At 37.4% G+C, this 16,418-nt stretch overlaps 1 pseudogene; it reads left to right on the top strand.

Moving 5' to 3' along the window:
- The first annotated feature begins 2,329 nt into the window (after window positions 1–2,329).
- Window positions 2,330–5,980, top strand: LOC122722503 (annotated as a pseudogene).
- Window positions 5,981–16,418: the final 10,438 nt, after the last annotated feature.

Below are 16,418 nucleotides of genomic sequence, written 5' to 3'. Positions count from 1 at the left end.
GATCAAGATTAGGATAAGAATCATCATAAGAGTAGTAAATTTATTCTACTTTTTCTTTTAAATTATGAAAAATTATCTTTTTATTTGGAAAAAACCTAATCCACACAAAAGAGCTGCATAGCCCAATATCATCATACTTACGTGCATCATTAACCACTGGGATTGGAGAGTGGGCACTAAGATTTCGGATTGATGCATGTCAGTTAAAAGACCCGAAGTAGCAAACCTTTGGGTAAAAAAAGCACTTGGCGCGGTTATTGCGCTTAAAATTTTTTTTTATGTTTTTTAAAATACAGAACCATATGAATAATGGAAAAAGACCATGAAAGAAAGATTAATGATTCATATAAATCACTTAATGGTAAATGTCCCAAAAAAATCCAACGAGTAACTAATAATCCTGCTATACAAAAAAAAGTAGTTATCATGCCCTTTTCTGACGAATCATATAGTTCTACGAATTCATCGGCTAATAAGGTTATCAAATAAATTGTAATTACAATTGACATGACTGAAAAAGATATATGTGTTAATATATGTTCTAAAGTCGAGAATATCATAAAAATTTTAAAATAAAAAAAGGGGCTCAATTATGTGGAATTGAAATCAAGAATTGAATTCATTATAGGATTTATTGTATCTTTTTTAAATTAAAATTACAGGATGTTTGCCGCCACTCGGACTCGAACCGAGATGCTCTAGCACTGCTTTCTAAGAGTAGCGTGTCTATCGATTTCACCATAGCGGCTTGCTTGAAATCATAATAATAAATTATTATTTAATCGTCGTGTTTAAAGGAGTCAATTCAATGCAATATTTTTTAGGAAATATTAAAATTAATGAAGAAAATTTTATTTAATAATGAAAAAACAATCAAATTTTTTTTTATGGATTACAATTTGAATATTACATTCAAGAGATTTATGGAAATATTTTATTGATTAGGGTTTTATTGTGGAGAGAATTTGTGTTAGGATTTAGTAACTAAATTTGGCATTGATATGGACATATCATATAGCAAAAAAATTTCGAGTTCTGCTCCTTTAAAAAAAAAATCTTGTCTAATTTAATATATATCTTGATCCATTTTCTAGCCCAAGTATATGATTAAAGTAGATCACTCAAAAATCCGCTCTTTTATATTCAAATAGTATAAATATAAAAAAGACAAAACTTAGGAATATTTTTTATTGTGATTGTGATAAATGGATCGATAGGGAAAATAATAATCCCCATCCTGAAAATGATAAAATATCCTAATAATAAAAAGAAAGGTAAAACTTTGTGTCTTCTCTTTTTTATTTTTTTGCAAACAAACAAAAAAAAAATACTATTTTAAGAATTCAGTAGACAAAAGAATTCTTTATTTTACATATGATAAAAGATAAAAGCAAAAGGAGTTCGGTTTAATATTGATTAGTTCAAAACATTAAAAAAGAATGGAAATCCTTTATTTTTTATTTTTATAAATTTTCTATTTAAAATAGAAACTTTAAATAGAAAATAATAAACGAAATTAGACATTTTCTCATGTCAAGTCAAATCAGATTATTCCAACGTTTAATCTTTTATTTGTCGCACAAAAAAACTTTTTGAATTACCTGGAGAAAGAGATTTCGCTAATGAAAAAGCTTTCAATACTGTCCAATATCCCTTTCTTTTCCAAATATTTTTTCGAATACGCTTTTTTGATATAGAAGTGCGCTTTTTTGGGACTGCCATTAAAAAATAAAGGAGTTATTTATTGTTATAGTTGGATGTGAAAGACATTTATTGTTAAAAAAAAATCGTTCTTTAGTAACTATACATTATCTATGTATTTAGTCTGTAAATTATACTATTTTCATAAATAATAAAAGAAGCCTATTCACTTTTTTTATTTATATTTCTATTTTTTTGTCATATTATATGTATACATGTAATAAAATACATCAATAAAGTTTAAGAATCTAAAATTTTTTTATCCTAATAAAAAACTTAAAATTTTTCTAGTAATTTAATTGGTCAAACTCGAAGAAAAAGTGTATCTAATTGAAATTCAATTTTTCAAATTGGAGCGAGACCATTAATTATAATTAATTTGTTAAAATTTATAAAGTCCTATGTAAAAAAATTTTAGTAATTCTTTCCTTTTATCCTATGTAAAGGAAAGGTGTCAAATAGAATAGTGTTTTCTACAAACATAATGAAAGGAAACAAATCCGTATAAAAAATACTACTTTTGTTAGAATTCTTTATTCTTTTTCTATGTATACACAAATTTGTAATTAATAAATTAATAATAAGTTTAATAATAAGTATTTAATAAATAATAAGTATTTAATAATAAGTATAAGTAATTAATTTAATTTTAATTATTTATTAATTATTTATTTAATTAATTTAATTTAATAATTTTTTTTATTTAAAATAAGTATTTTTTTTCACTAGTATTTTTATTTGACCAATTCTAACTTTTTGATTTAAATATGTGAAGTATTTTAGAAGAATTCAGAATAATTAAGAATATAAAATTCAATTTAAGTTTTACATATTTTTTTCTTTTTTTATTATTGACGGACTTATTTAAAAAGATATAAGAGTCGATGAATCAGAAACAAGAAACAATTATTTATTAATTCAAATTATTTATTAATTAAGTTTTTTATGGAACATATATATCAATATTCATGGATCATACCTTTAGTTACATTGCTAGTACCTATGTTAATCAGAGCGGGACTCCTGCTTTTTCCGGCAGCAATAAAAAAACTGCTGCGTATGTGGGCTTTTCCAAGCGTTTTCTTGTTAAGTATAATCATGATTTTTTCAATCGATTTGTCTATTCAGCAAATAAATAGTAGTTTTATTTATCAATATATATGGTTGTGGACTATCAATAATGATTTTTCTTTAGAGTTCGGACACTTGATTGACCCACTTACTTTTATTTTGTCAGTATTAATTACTACAGGTGGCATTTTGGTTCTTTTTTATAGTGACAATTATATGTCTCATGATCAAGGCTATTTGAGATTTTTTGCTTATATGAGTTTTTTCACTACTTCAATGTTGGGATTAGTTACTAGTTCTAATTTGATATAAATTTATATTTTTTGGGAATTGGTTGGAGTGTGTTCTTATCTATTAATAGGTTTTTGGTTCACACGACCTATTGCATCAAATGCTTGTCAAAAAGCGTTTGTAACTAATCGCGTAGGGGATTTTGGTTTATTATTAGGGATTTTAGGTCTTTATTGGATAACGGGCAGTTTCGAATTTCGGGATTTGTTCAAAATCTTCAATAACTTGATTTATAATAATCAGGTTAATTTTTTATTTGTTACTTTGTGGCCGTTCTATTATTTTCTGGCGCAATTGCTAAATCGGCGCAATTTCCTCTTCATGTATGGTTACCAAATGCCATGGAAGGGCCTACTCCTATTTCGACTCTGATACATGCTGCTACTATGGTAGCGGCGGGAATTTTTCTTATAGCTCGCCTTTTTCCTCTTTTCGTAATTATACCTTTCATAATGAATTTAATAGCTTTGATAGGTATAATAATAGTATTTTTAGGAGCTACTTTAGCTCTTGCTCAAAAAGATATTAAGAGAAGTTTAGCCTATTCTACAATGTCTCAATTGGGTTATATGATGTTAGCTCTAGGTATGGGTCTTATCGGGCCGCTTTATTTCATTTGATTACTCATGCCTATTCAAAAGCATTGTTGTTTTTAGGATCTGGATCCATTATTCATTCAATGGAAGCTATTCTTGGTTATTCTCCAGATAAGAGTCAAAAATATGGTTCTTATGGGTAGTTTAACAAAACATATGCCAATTACCAAAACAACTTTTTTATTAGGAACACTTTCTCTTTGTGGTATTCCCCCCTTCGCCTGTTTTTGGTCCAAAGATGAAATTCTTAATGATAGTTGGTTGTATTCACCTATTTTCGCAATAATAGCCTGTTTCACAGCTGGATTAACCGCATTTTATATGTTTCGGGTTTATTTACTTACTTTTGACGGATATTTTAATGCTCATTTTCAAAGTTACAGTGGTAAAAAAAACAGTTTATTTTATTCAATATCTTTATGGGGTAAAGAAGGATAAAAAATGCTTAACAAAAATTTGCATTTATTAGCTTTATTAACAATGAATAATAAGGAAAGGGCTTCTTTTTTTTGGAAGAACACATATCAAATTGATGGTAATGTAAGAAATATGACGTGGCCTTTTATTACTATTCAAAATTTTAACACTAAAAGGATTTTTTCCTATCCCCATGAATCGGATAATACTATGTTATTTCCTATGCTTATCTTAGTACTATTTACTTTGTTTATTGGAGCCATAGGAATTCCTTTCAATCAATTCAATCAAGAAGGAATGCTGTTGGATATAGATATATTGTCAAAACTTTTAACTCCGTCTTTAAACCTTTTGCATCAAAATCCAGAAAATTCGGTGGATTGGTATGAATTTGTAACAAATGCAACTTTTTCAGCCAGTATAGCTTTTTTTGGAATATTTATAGCGTCCTTTTTATATAAGCCTGTTTATTCATCGTTACAAAATTTGAATTTCTTTAATTCGTTCGCTAAAAAAGGTCCTAAGAGAATTCTTTGGGACAAAATAATAAATGTGATATATAATTGGTCCTCTAATTGAGGTTATATAGATGCTTTTTATGCAATATCTTTTATTGGAGGTATAAGAAAATTGGCTGAATTAATTCATTTTTTTTATAAACAAATAATTGATGGAACTCCCAATGGGGTCGGTGTTACTAGTTTCTTTGTAGGAGAGGGTATAAAAAATGTAGGAAGTGGTTGCATCTCTTTTTATCTCTTATTTTATTTATTTTATGCGTTAATCTTCTTATTAATTTACTACTCTATTTATAAATTCATTATTTAGGGTTTTCTTTTTTTGTTTATTCTTATAATTCCAACGATTATACAATTCATCAGAGGAGAGTTTTTATGTTGTAAACGGAGATATCTTTCTTTGTATCATTTCCAAAAAAGTTGAAAAACTGGGTGGATACATAAAAGATATTCTTTCTTTTCCATCACTCCGACATGTATAAAAAAATATTGTGACATTTCTTTTCTTACAGCATTCTCAAACTGATCTTTTTTATATATCGAAATGGACGATTCCAACGTTTAGAGTCAAAAAGAATAGTTACAAGACATTTTTTAAACCAGAAAAGATCTTTCTTTTTTTTTTATCTATCAATATTTCTAACTTCGAATTTTCTTGATTCCCATCCAGATAAAAAGTTTCATAAAGTGGTCTATTTTTATAGCATGTCTCTTTAAAGTGAAAATGGAATTCATCCTTTGTTTTTTCCTTTCCATTCACTTGGATCTCTTCCGTTTCGTCGATTTTGTCCGGATCCTTCTTTTCTTCCGAAAAAAGGGAAGAAGAAGGATCCTCTTCGGTGGATCCCTCTTGTTCCTATTTAGTCCCCTTCGTTTCGAAAGTTTTTTCTATTTCTACATCTGTTTCTTCCTCCCTTTCTTCCATTTCTGAGGTTTCTTTCAGTTTCTTAGTAAAAATGGGTGACGGTATTCTGCCTAAAGAGTAGACACAGGTAATAAATAAGAGAATACTAAAGATTCAAGCCCTAGAATTTTTCAATTCTGACACAAGGTACTTATTAGATCGAAAAAGTATATTAGATCTAATAGAATAATTTTGATGTATCCAGACTAATATCAATCCAACCCATTTCATGAATAAAATGTGACCAATTAACCAACCAACAAAACTACTTGTTACAAATAACATCTTGTTGTTGCATCGAAACATATAAATGTTGACTAATTTGACTAACATTGAACTTGGTAAAATGAAATGGTTGAATAATTGAAAAATGAGATTATTCAGGAATACAAATTGAATGCTAAGATTACACATTGAATTTCTGGTAGTAGATCCATAATCAAAAAAGTGTTTGTGATTGTTCTAGAAGAAATGAAACAAAAGATAGGGTAGAGCTAGGACAGTTATTGTATGAGGTCTACCCAATGCTAGATGCAGAGGCGCATAATAGATCTGTAACGACCCGAAAATCGGACCGCTATCGGCGCTAGGATCCGGGTCGGCTTAAGGCCGCCGGGACCCGTAGCAAGCCTAACATGAAACCTGCATACCTGTTAAATCCCATACATGATCAACATATACATAAAAATTTTAAACTTTTCTTCTCATTCATTCACCAAACTCAACCTGTACATACACTATTCATAATCATAAACATTAACCCCACCTTGGAGTCCTCATCAATGCTCCAATGGGGTGACATAACATGTATTAAGTTTGGTTTACATAAAACATCATTAAACCATTACATTAAAAAAAAAGATCATGTAACCAAAGGGATAAACATACAAGCTAGGGTCAAGCACAACTCTAATCCTCAATATCATCATCACATTACATAACTGTTCAATACTGTTTTATGACATTACTAAACAATACATTACATTCAATAATTTATCATGTCCACCACTAGCTATTACACCAACATGACTTTATTCTAGCTGACCTCCTAGTCTGTCCTGTACCTGCAAACCTGGGGTTAAGGGAGTGGGGTGAGCTACTAGAGCCCAGTGAGCAGAATAATAAAACATTGTATTTAAAACATATGCTATCATGGAATGCATCACAGCACATACAAATCACATCAAGGATGAACTTGTCACCATTTAACCCTCCATACAGTCTAATCATGCCAGGGGCGTAGTGCAGGCACGCCTGGACTTCCATAGCATAACATACATATCCAATAGTGCCGGGGGCGTAGTGCAGGCTCGCCCGGACTTTCTCTTACATAGTGCCAGGGGCGTAGTGCAGGCACGCCTGGACTTCCATATCATATCATCATGTCATAACATATGAGGGCTAATGGATCATCCAACATTCATCCACATCAACAACATAATATGCAATGCAACATATTCGTGAATTCTAATGCAAGCATCCTAATATATCTCATGGCATTCATGATGCGTGAATGATGCGAAAACTTTCATTATTTGCTTTGAAATATAAAGAGTTATTCCACTCACCTCTGGCTAGCTCTGACAAGACACTAAAGCAGCTGACTCACTGCTGGGGTCCTCGGTTCCTCGGGTCCGAACCTACACAGGTGGACTCAAATGAGGGACCAAACATACATAAATATGACTCTAAAATACTCCCCAAAACCCCCCTAAAACACCTCAAAATAATCATAGAAAACATGCAAAGGAGGGCTGCACAGGGCACTTTCGGCGGCAGGTTCGGCGGCCGAAAGGCCCTCCAGAGCCGAAAGTCATGCACCTTCGGCGGCACTTTCGGCGGCTGAAGGTTCCCTCCAGAGACGAAACTCATGCATGTTCGGCGACACCTTCGGCGGCCGAAACTCCCTTCCAGAGCAGAAAGTCCACTTTCGGGGGCAGGGTTCGGCAGCCAAAAGTTGTCCTCCACAGGCAGGTTCGGCGGCCGAAAGAGCCTTCGGCAGCCGAACCTGGGTCCTCCCAAAGTGGCAGAACCCAGTCTTTCTCATGCATAAACGTCTCCCAACTCATTCAATCATGCATTTACCTATTCTACAACAAGCAACACAAGCCAACAAGCATAAAGGGGTCTCAAACTAACCTAAACCCCAACCAAAGCACATCAAACATGCATAAACATCATACATTGCTCAATAACTCAACATAAACCCTTGAACTCAAAAATAACCTAACATGCATTTCTACCCCATGAATCAACTTAAAACTTGCTTAAACATACAATGAGCTCAAGATCGACCCTTACCTCTTGAAGATCGAGAGAGAGTGTGACCTAACTTGGAGATTTGGGGAAGATGGGTTCCTGAGGTCTCCAAGCTTCACAACTTTGATCTAAGCTCGAAATCTTCAAAAACCAAGTTAAAATCCATAAGAAATCATGAAAACTCGAAAGGAAGAAGCTCAAAATCAATAAGGGACGGCGGAGAGCTCACCTTGGCCGAAAGTGGGGAGAAAAGCTCGCCCGTTTCGAACAAGGGACCTCTTTATAGGTGGCTGGCCAGGCCACTTTCGGGGGCCTAACGTGCCTCCGCATGCATGCCACGTTCGGCGGCCGAACTTAAGGTTCGGCGGCCGAACCTGGACTTCCCTCACTTATGCCTTCGGGGGCCTAAAGCGCTCCCGAAGCGCATGCATGTTCGGCGGTCGAACTTGAGGTTCGGCGGCCGAACCTGAGTCTTCCTCTTAAGATTATTTTCATTCAAAACTTAATTTCTTTCTTGTTTAAAACCATAAAATACATTAAAACATTTTATAAAAACATGATTTTACCCTTCTAGAGGTTTCCGACATCCGAGATTTCACCGGACAGTAGAAATTCTGATACCGGAGTCTAGCCGGGTATTACAAGATCGATATGAACATCATGAGCTGCCCCGTAATAAAACTTATTGTTGCTGATACCTTCTTCTCAGTTCCTTCTTCTCCTTCTTCTATAACCCGAGCTCGGAGAAGGAAGAGATAAGAAGGCCCCATGGAGAATGTGGTTAGAAATCCATAATAGAGTCCGACCATAACGACCGAATTGATCATCTTCATGCATAAGGATACTAGATTACCTGATGATAAGCGGTTGTCGAAGCCGTAAAAAATAAACCTATTATCAATCAACAAATAAATTTGCAGATAGTGGCAATAGGGTCGAACCACAGGGATTTGACACCAAATATCTTCCTAATAATGACTAAGGCAAGTAAATAGCAAAAATAAAAAGGGGGTTTTGTTTTGAAGATGTACTAAAGCTAATTAACAATAGAAAGCAAATAATTTAAGGATGAGTAAATCAATAAGAGAAAAGCTTCTAGTTGAAGTATGGATCTATTTCAGACTGTTTAGAATTGATCATTGATTCTTTAACACTCCTATTTATTTCAATAAATTAGTTTAGGATGTGGAAGACGCTTCTCATAATCCAAATTCCTCCTTAGTTCTAGTTTGATTAGGAAACATTTGCTAAACAAAAACTAGTTAACAAGTTGCCAAGGAACGTCCTTGGGGCTTTTAGCATCAAACAACTGTTAACTGCATTAAGACTTAGAGAAACCTAATTCTAACCTTGCCAACCGCGTGGTCAAGTTTAGATTATGCAACTTGATTAAATGTGTGTTTAAATAATCTAAGCAATTACGGACCTAAATTATTCAAACAATTGTTACTCAAGCAATTAAAAGCAATAGGCCTAAATTGATTCTAAAAGCAAAGCAACAATTATAGAGAGATCAAATTGCATAAATATTGAAAATAAATAGAAGTTTAACAATGGAGATTTAAATCTCCCAATTCATCACAAATCTGAATTTTCCAATTTCAACTAGAAAGGAATGAATTTAGCCACTCATGGTGGACAAAAATACAAAAGAAAGAAGAAAGAAAGAAGGAGACAATTTTCCTGTGCTTTCTGCAGAATTTCTGCTGTGGAGAGAAGATATCTTTGCTGGTTTGGGCTGCTTCCTTTTATAGGTGAGGAATCCCAATCCAATTAGGTTTTGGAATCCTAAATTGGATTGGTCCTTGTCTTTGATCTCTTCTTTAATTGTGAATAAATCTTCTTCTTGAGGAGGTGTATCTTGAGAGTGACTCTTTGAGATGCCCTAGGATTGATCTTGAATTGTTTGAGAGGGGTTAGGACTTCTTTATTTTAAATCTTGAATTTCTGCACTTTCCCGCTTCTGCTGTATTTTCTGCTGTCAACGTGATTGGGGCGGTGATTTGGGCAGATCGCTGCCCCAATCGCTTTCTGTGAGTCAGTCCAGTTTTTAGCTTTCTGTCTCTGCTTTCTCCGCTTGATTTGGGCAAATCGTCATGCCCAAATCATTTCTGCGTGTTGCCTCCGGGTTTCTGTTCCTGCGGGTGACTTGGCCAATTCATTGACCCAATCAGTCTCCTGTGAGATAGTTTAGGTTTCTGCTTTAGCTTGATCTGGGCAGTGATTTGGCCAAGTTACTGACTCAATCACTTTTCTTGTCATTTTATGCACTTTTTCTCCAGTTTTCCAATTTCTTCCTTTTCTGTAAAAATAAGACAAAAACCATGAATTAAGCTGAAAAATGTGTAAATAAGCAATAATAAAGATAATAAAAATGTGGCTAATTTATGTTCGATCAAATACCCCCACACCTAGCTTTTTGCTTGTCCTCAAGCAACAAACAACTTAGTCAATCAAGCTCATTTTTCTTTTGAACCTAAGTACCACTTAATTAGCCCCCCTAGACTCCTAAATTGAAGTATTACAGTGTAGAGTACATGCACCAAGGTTGTTCTTCTCTTTTCCTTGTTTCCCCTTACCTATCATGGTCAAAGGAAAGGTTTTTGATTCAATCATGCTTATTCTCTTTGTATAAGCTCAATGTAACCTCTAAGAGTGACTTGCCCTTCTTTGAGCATTTTATTTTATTTTATTCAGCAGCACTTTTTTATTCTTGCCTGAAAAAGTCACTAACCTTTTTACGCGAAGGTGCATATTGGTGATACCCACCCCCGGTTACTCAGTTAGTCACTTGTTCAAGTGGCTACTAGCTCTGTTCATAGCTTATTTGGCCATAGGAATAGGTTTTATGATTTGTGCTTTTGTGCTAGTTTTTCTTTTTCTTTTCTTTTCATAATGGTTTGGGCAAATCAGCTCATAGGGAGTTACACTAACTTTTTATTTGCATGCATTTATATTTTTATTTCCTTGACCATAGCAAATTTAAGGATTCAATTCAAGAAAAGAACTTCCTAAGTGAAGGTAGCACACTGTAAGTGATTCAATTTAGGCTTAAAGGGGTGGTAAATCAATGGGGTCATGAGATAGGGAGCTCTTTTAACCTTGTTACCTATGCTGAGTAGAGCAAAAGTTAAGACAAAATTTTGTGTGTGTGTGCAAAAAGTGAAAAAAATGTGTGAAAAAAAATTTTGGTGTGTTTATGGGGCAAAAAGATGCAAAAAGAAACAAAAAGAAAGCAAAAAGATAATGTAAACGAAAAAAATATAACCTAACAGTAAATACCCCCACACCTATCCCAAACATTGTCCTCAATGGTTAAACATTTATATGAAAAAAAAAATTAATAAGGAGAAGGAAAGGGACTGCCTGATCTGTGGGCGATTTGGCCAGTGATTTGGGCAGATCACTCGCCAAATCACTATCTGTCATGGTGGTGGGGCAGAAAATGGTCCACCAGCAGCTGCAGCATGCTTTTCATGTGCTGCATCCTGTCTTTGATTCTGGTGAGATGAGCCTCCACCGAATGGTCTTGAGGTGCCTTTTATGTCCTCCAAGGTCCACCCAATTGCTTCTTTGTGCTTCCTCAACACTTCTAGCAGTTTTTCTTCTTCTTGTGGGCTGAGCTGGTTGGAAATTATAGCTGGAAATGTATTTCCAGCTCCCAAGAAGGCATATTTGAGGTATTCTGGTAAGGGCTTCAGATCTGGTGCATTTGTTGTCTGCTGGTTTGCTGTCTGCTGTCTGCTAGTTGATTTGGGCAGATCATCTGGTGCTATTTCACGTGATCTGGGCAGATCACTGTCTGTCCTGTTTGTCTGCTCCAGTGATTTGGTCAGTGATTTGGGCAAATCACCTGCAACCAGCTGTGAACAGTACTCCATCTGGTCTGTCTTGGTGCTGCTGCTGTCTGTCTCTTCAAATCTGCACAAGTCAGCATTGAGTGTATCCTCTAGATCAAAGTCAAAAATTTCTTGACTTATATCATCAATTATATCAAGGCCATAAACAGGAGAAACATCATTGGGGAATTCCATGGCATCATAAACATTAAACTTGATAACTTCCCCTTCAAACTCCATGGTCAATATGCCATCATGCACATCAATTTTTGTTCTGGCTGTGCTCAAGAATGGTCTCCCAAGTAGGATGTCAGAGGTGATTTTGCCCTTATCCTCCTCCATGTCAATCACATAAAAATCTGCTGGGAAGACTAATTGGTCAACTTGTACCAACATATCTTCTAGCACTCCCTTGGGATGGACGACGGATCGGTCAGCCAATTGGATCACAATGCTGGTGCCCTTGAGTGTGCCTGCATTCAACAAGTTAAAGATGGAAAGGGGCATGACATTGATTGAAGCCCCAATGCAACGACCCGAAAATCGGACCGCTACCGGCGCTAGGATCCAGATCGGCTTAAGGCCGCCGGGACCCGTAGCAAGCCTGACATAACCTGAAAACCTGTTTAATCCCATACATGATCAACAATCATACATAAAAATTAAAACTTTTCTTTCATTCATTTTCTCATGTACCAATCTCAACCTGTGCATGCACTAAACATAAATATACTGTAAACATTGACCCCTCTTTGGGATCTCATCAATGCCCCAATGGGCGATATAACATGCGTTGAGTTGGTTCACATATACATCATAAAACATCTGAGATCATGTAATAAAAGGGGATAACAAAACCCATAGAGTCAAGCACAACTTCTAATCCTCAATATCATTATACATAGCATGACTATTCAACTTTACATCATCTTACAATTTATCATGTCCACTTTCTATCTATTACAAACATATGACTTTACTCTTCTTGACTTCTCTGTCTAGCCTGTACCTGCAACCCTGGGGGATTAGGGAAAAGGGGTGAGCTACTAGAGCCCAGTGAGCAGAATAATGAAAAACAACATTTAAAATCTCATGCCATCATGTAATGCAACGCATCACAACAAATCACATCTCGGATGGTATTGTCACCAATAGTCCCCTACATTCCAAAGTGCCGGGACGTAGAATGGGTCAACCGGTCTTTCTCTTAACATAACATAACATAGCATTCCAATGTGCCAGGGACGTAGAATGGGTATAACCTGGACTTTCTCTTACATCGTGCCAGGGACGTAGAATGGGTACAACCTGGACTTCCATACCGTATCATGCCATAACATCATCATATCATATGAGGACTAAAGGATCATCCAATAACCAATCCACATCAACATCATAAATGCAATGCAACATATTCGTGAAGTCTAATGCAAACAACCTAATTCATCACATGGCATTCATGATGCATGAACATGCTAAAAACTTTATAATTTATTTGCTTTAAATCGTAAAGGTTTATTCTACTCACCTCTGGCTGAAGCTCTACTGACTCAGAAGCAGCTGACTCACTGCTGAGGTCCTCGGTTCCTCAGGTCCGAACCTACACAGGTGGACTCAAATGAGGGACCAACATGCAATAACATGACTCTGAAAACATCCCCCAGAAACCCTCAAAAACACCTCAAAACATCCATGCAAGAACATGCAAAGGAAGGCTGGACAGGGCACTTTCGGCGGCAGGTTCGGCGGCCGAAAGTCCCTCCAGAGCCGAAAGTCAGGCAGGTTCAGCGGCACCTTCGGCGGCCGAAACTCCCAGACAGAGGCGAAACTCATGCATGTTCGGCGGTACTTTCGATGGCCGAAACTCCCAGACAGAGACGAAAGTCTCCTTTCAGGGGCAAGCTTTGGCAGCCGAAGGCTGCTTCCACAAGCATGTTCGGCGGTCGAAAGTTCCTTTGGCTGCCGAACCTGGTTTCTCCCTTAGTGGCAGAAACTCAGCTCTTCTATGCATATACGCCTCCCATTCCATCCAAACATGCATAAACCTATTCTACAACACACATACACAAGCATACAAGCTCCTAGGGGCTTCAAACTATCTAAAACCCCATCTACAACACATCAATCATGCATTTGCAAGCCACATTGTTCAAAAACACATCATAAACTCATAAACCTAACCATAAGCTAAACATGCCTTCTACCCCATAGATCTTCATAAAACTTACTTAAAACATGCAATGAGCTTAAGATCGGCTCTTACCTCTTGAAGATCGAGAGAGAGACGACCTAATCTTGGAGATGGGAGATTTTCAACTTCCTCGGGTCTCCAAGCTCAAAACTTGCTCAAAACTTGAAAATCTTCAAAACAAGATGAAAACTTGTGAAAATCGTGAAAGATTTGAAGGAAGAACTCAAAGATTGGTGAGGGACGGCGGAGAGCTCACCTTGGCCGAAAATGGGGAGAAAAGCTCGCCCGTTTTCGGCTAAGGGACCCTTTTATAGTGGCTGACCAGGCCACGTTCGGGGGCCAAACGTGCCTCCGCATGCATGCCATGTTCGGCGGCTGAACTTGAGGTTCGGCGGCCGAACCTGGACTTCCCTCACTTATGCCTTCGAGGGCCTAAGGCACACCCGAAATGCCTGCATGTTCGGCGGCCGCACGTGAGGTTCGGCGGCCGAACCTGGGTTTTCCTCCAAGGTTGTTTTCATGCAAAAACTCATTTCCTTTTTACTTAAAATCATGAAATACATTAAAACATTTTAAGAAAACATGTTTCTACGCTACTAGAGGCTTCCGACATCCAAGATTCCACCGGACGGTAGGAATTCCGATACCGGAGTCTAGCCGGGTATTACATTCTCCCCCCCTTAAGAACATTCGTCCCCGAATGTTCCTCAACTAGCACATGCAAGGCATACAACATATCATACACATAAAACACATGAAACATATAAGAACTAACCTTAGAAAAGATAAGGGTATTGCTGGAGCATGGACTCCCGTGTCTCCCAAGTGCATTCTTCCAAATTATGGTGGTTCCACAGGACTTTCACCATCGGGATTTCCTTGTTTCTTAGCTTTCTGATCTAGGTGTCTATGATCCATACTGGCTGCTCAACATAGGTGAGATCTTCTTGGATCTCCACATCAGGCTCACTAAGAACCTTGCCCGGATCTGACACGAACTTTCTCAACATGGAAACATGGAAAACCGGATGGATTCTTTCCATTGAAGTAGGTACATCCAGCTTGTACGACACATTCCCAATCTTTTGCAATACTTCAAAGGGTCCGATGTATCATGGGGCTAGTTTACCTTTCTTCCCAAAGCGAACCACTCCTTTCATTGGAGACACCTTGAGCAATACCAGATCCCCTTCCTGAAACTCTACCTGTCTTCTGCGGATGTCTGCATAACTCTTCTGTCTGCTTGCAGCAGTCTTGATTCTTTCTCTGATTATGGGTACTACCCTGCTAGTAATCTCTACTAGCTCAGGCCCTGCCAAGGCCTTTTCTCCAACTTCTTCCCAGCAAACAAGTGATCTGCACTTCCTCCCATACAAAGCTTCATATGGGGCCATCTCGATGCTAGCATGATGGCTGTTATTGTAGGCAAACTCCACCAAGGGTAGATGCTGCCTCCAAGAACCGCCAAAGTCCAGCACACACATTCTAAGCATATCCTCTATGGTCTGGATGGTCCTTTCTGATTGTCCGTCCGTCTGTGGATGGAAAGCAGTGCTAAAATCCAACCTGGTACCCATGGCGTTCTGCAGACTCCGCCAAAATCTGGAGGTGAACTGGGGCCCTCTATCGGACACTATTGAAACAGGAACCCCATGCAGCTTGACGATCTCATCAACATACACCTGCGCCAACTTGTCCACAGAATAGCCGCTCCTGACAGGGATGAAGTGAGCAGATTTGGTGAGTCTGTCCACAATCACCCATATGGAGTCCAATCTGTTGGACGTCGCCGGTAACCCCACTACGAAGTCCATAGCTATATTCTCCCATTTCCACTCTGGGATAGGTAGCAGGTTAAGCATTCCAGCCGGCTTCTGATGTTCCAGCTTCACCCTCTGACACACTTCGCAGGCTGACACAAACTGTGCCACTTCTTTCTTCATCGCTGGCCACCAATAAACTTTCCTCAGATCTTGATACATTTTGGTGGCTCCGGGGTGAACGCTGTATCTTGCATTATGAGCCTCCCTCATAATGTCTCCCTTTAGCCCTATGTCATCTGGTACACAAAGTTTGCTCCTATAGCGGAGGATTCCCTTATTGTCAAATCTGAACTCACTATCTTTGCCTGACTGAACAGTCCTGGCAATCTTCACTAACTCTGGATCCTCATGCTGTTTCTGAGCCACCTGCTCCAGAAACATAGGTGTCACTCTCATCTGGGCCACTAAAGGACCGGTACCAGACAACTCCAACTGTAGACCTTCATCAATAAGCTTGTAAAACTCCTTCACCACTGGTCTCCTCTCAGCCGTGATGTGGGATAGACTGCCTAGTGACTTCCGACTTAGGGCGTCTGCCACGACGTTCGCCTTACCCGGATGATACTGAATCTTGCAATCATAATCACTCAGCAGCTCTACCCACCTTCTCTGCCTCAAGTTCAAATCTCTTTGACTCAGGATGTACTGCAGGCTCTTATGATCTGTAAAGATCTCACATTTTACCCCATAGAGGTAGTGCCTCCACATCTTGAGTGCAAAGATTACTGCTGCCATCTCAAGGTCATGTGTGGGGTAATTCAACTCATGCTTCTTCAGCTACCTAGAAGCATAAGCAATCACCTTCTCA

The sequence above is a fragment of the Manihot esculenta genome, chromosome 18, assembly GCF_001659605.2.
Source record: "Manihot esculenta cultivar AM560-2 chromosome 18, M.esculenta_v8, whole genome shotgun sequence".
In the NCBI taxonomy this organism is placed as follows: Eukaryota; Viridiplantae; Streptophyta; class Magnoliopsida; order Malpighiales; family Euphorbiaceae; genus Manihot; species Manihot esculenta.
This window is presented reverse-complemented; position numbering and strand designations above follow the sequence as displayed.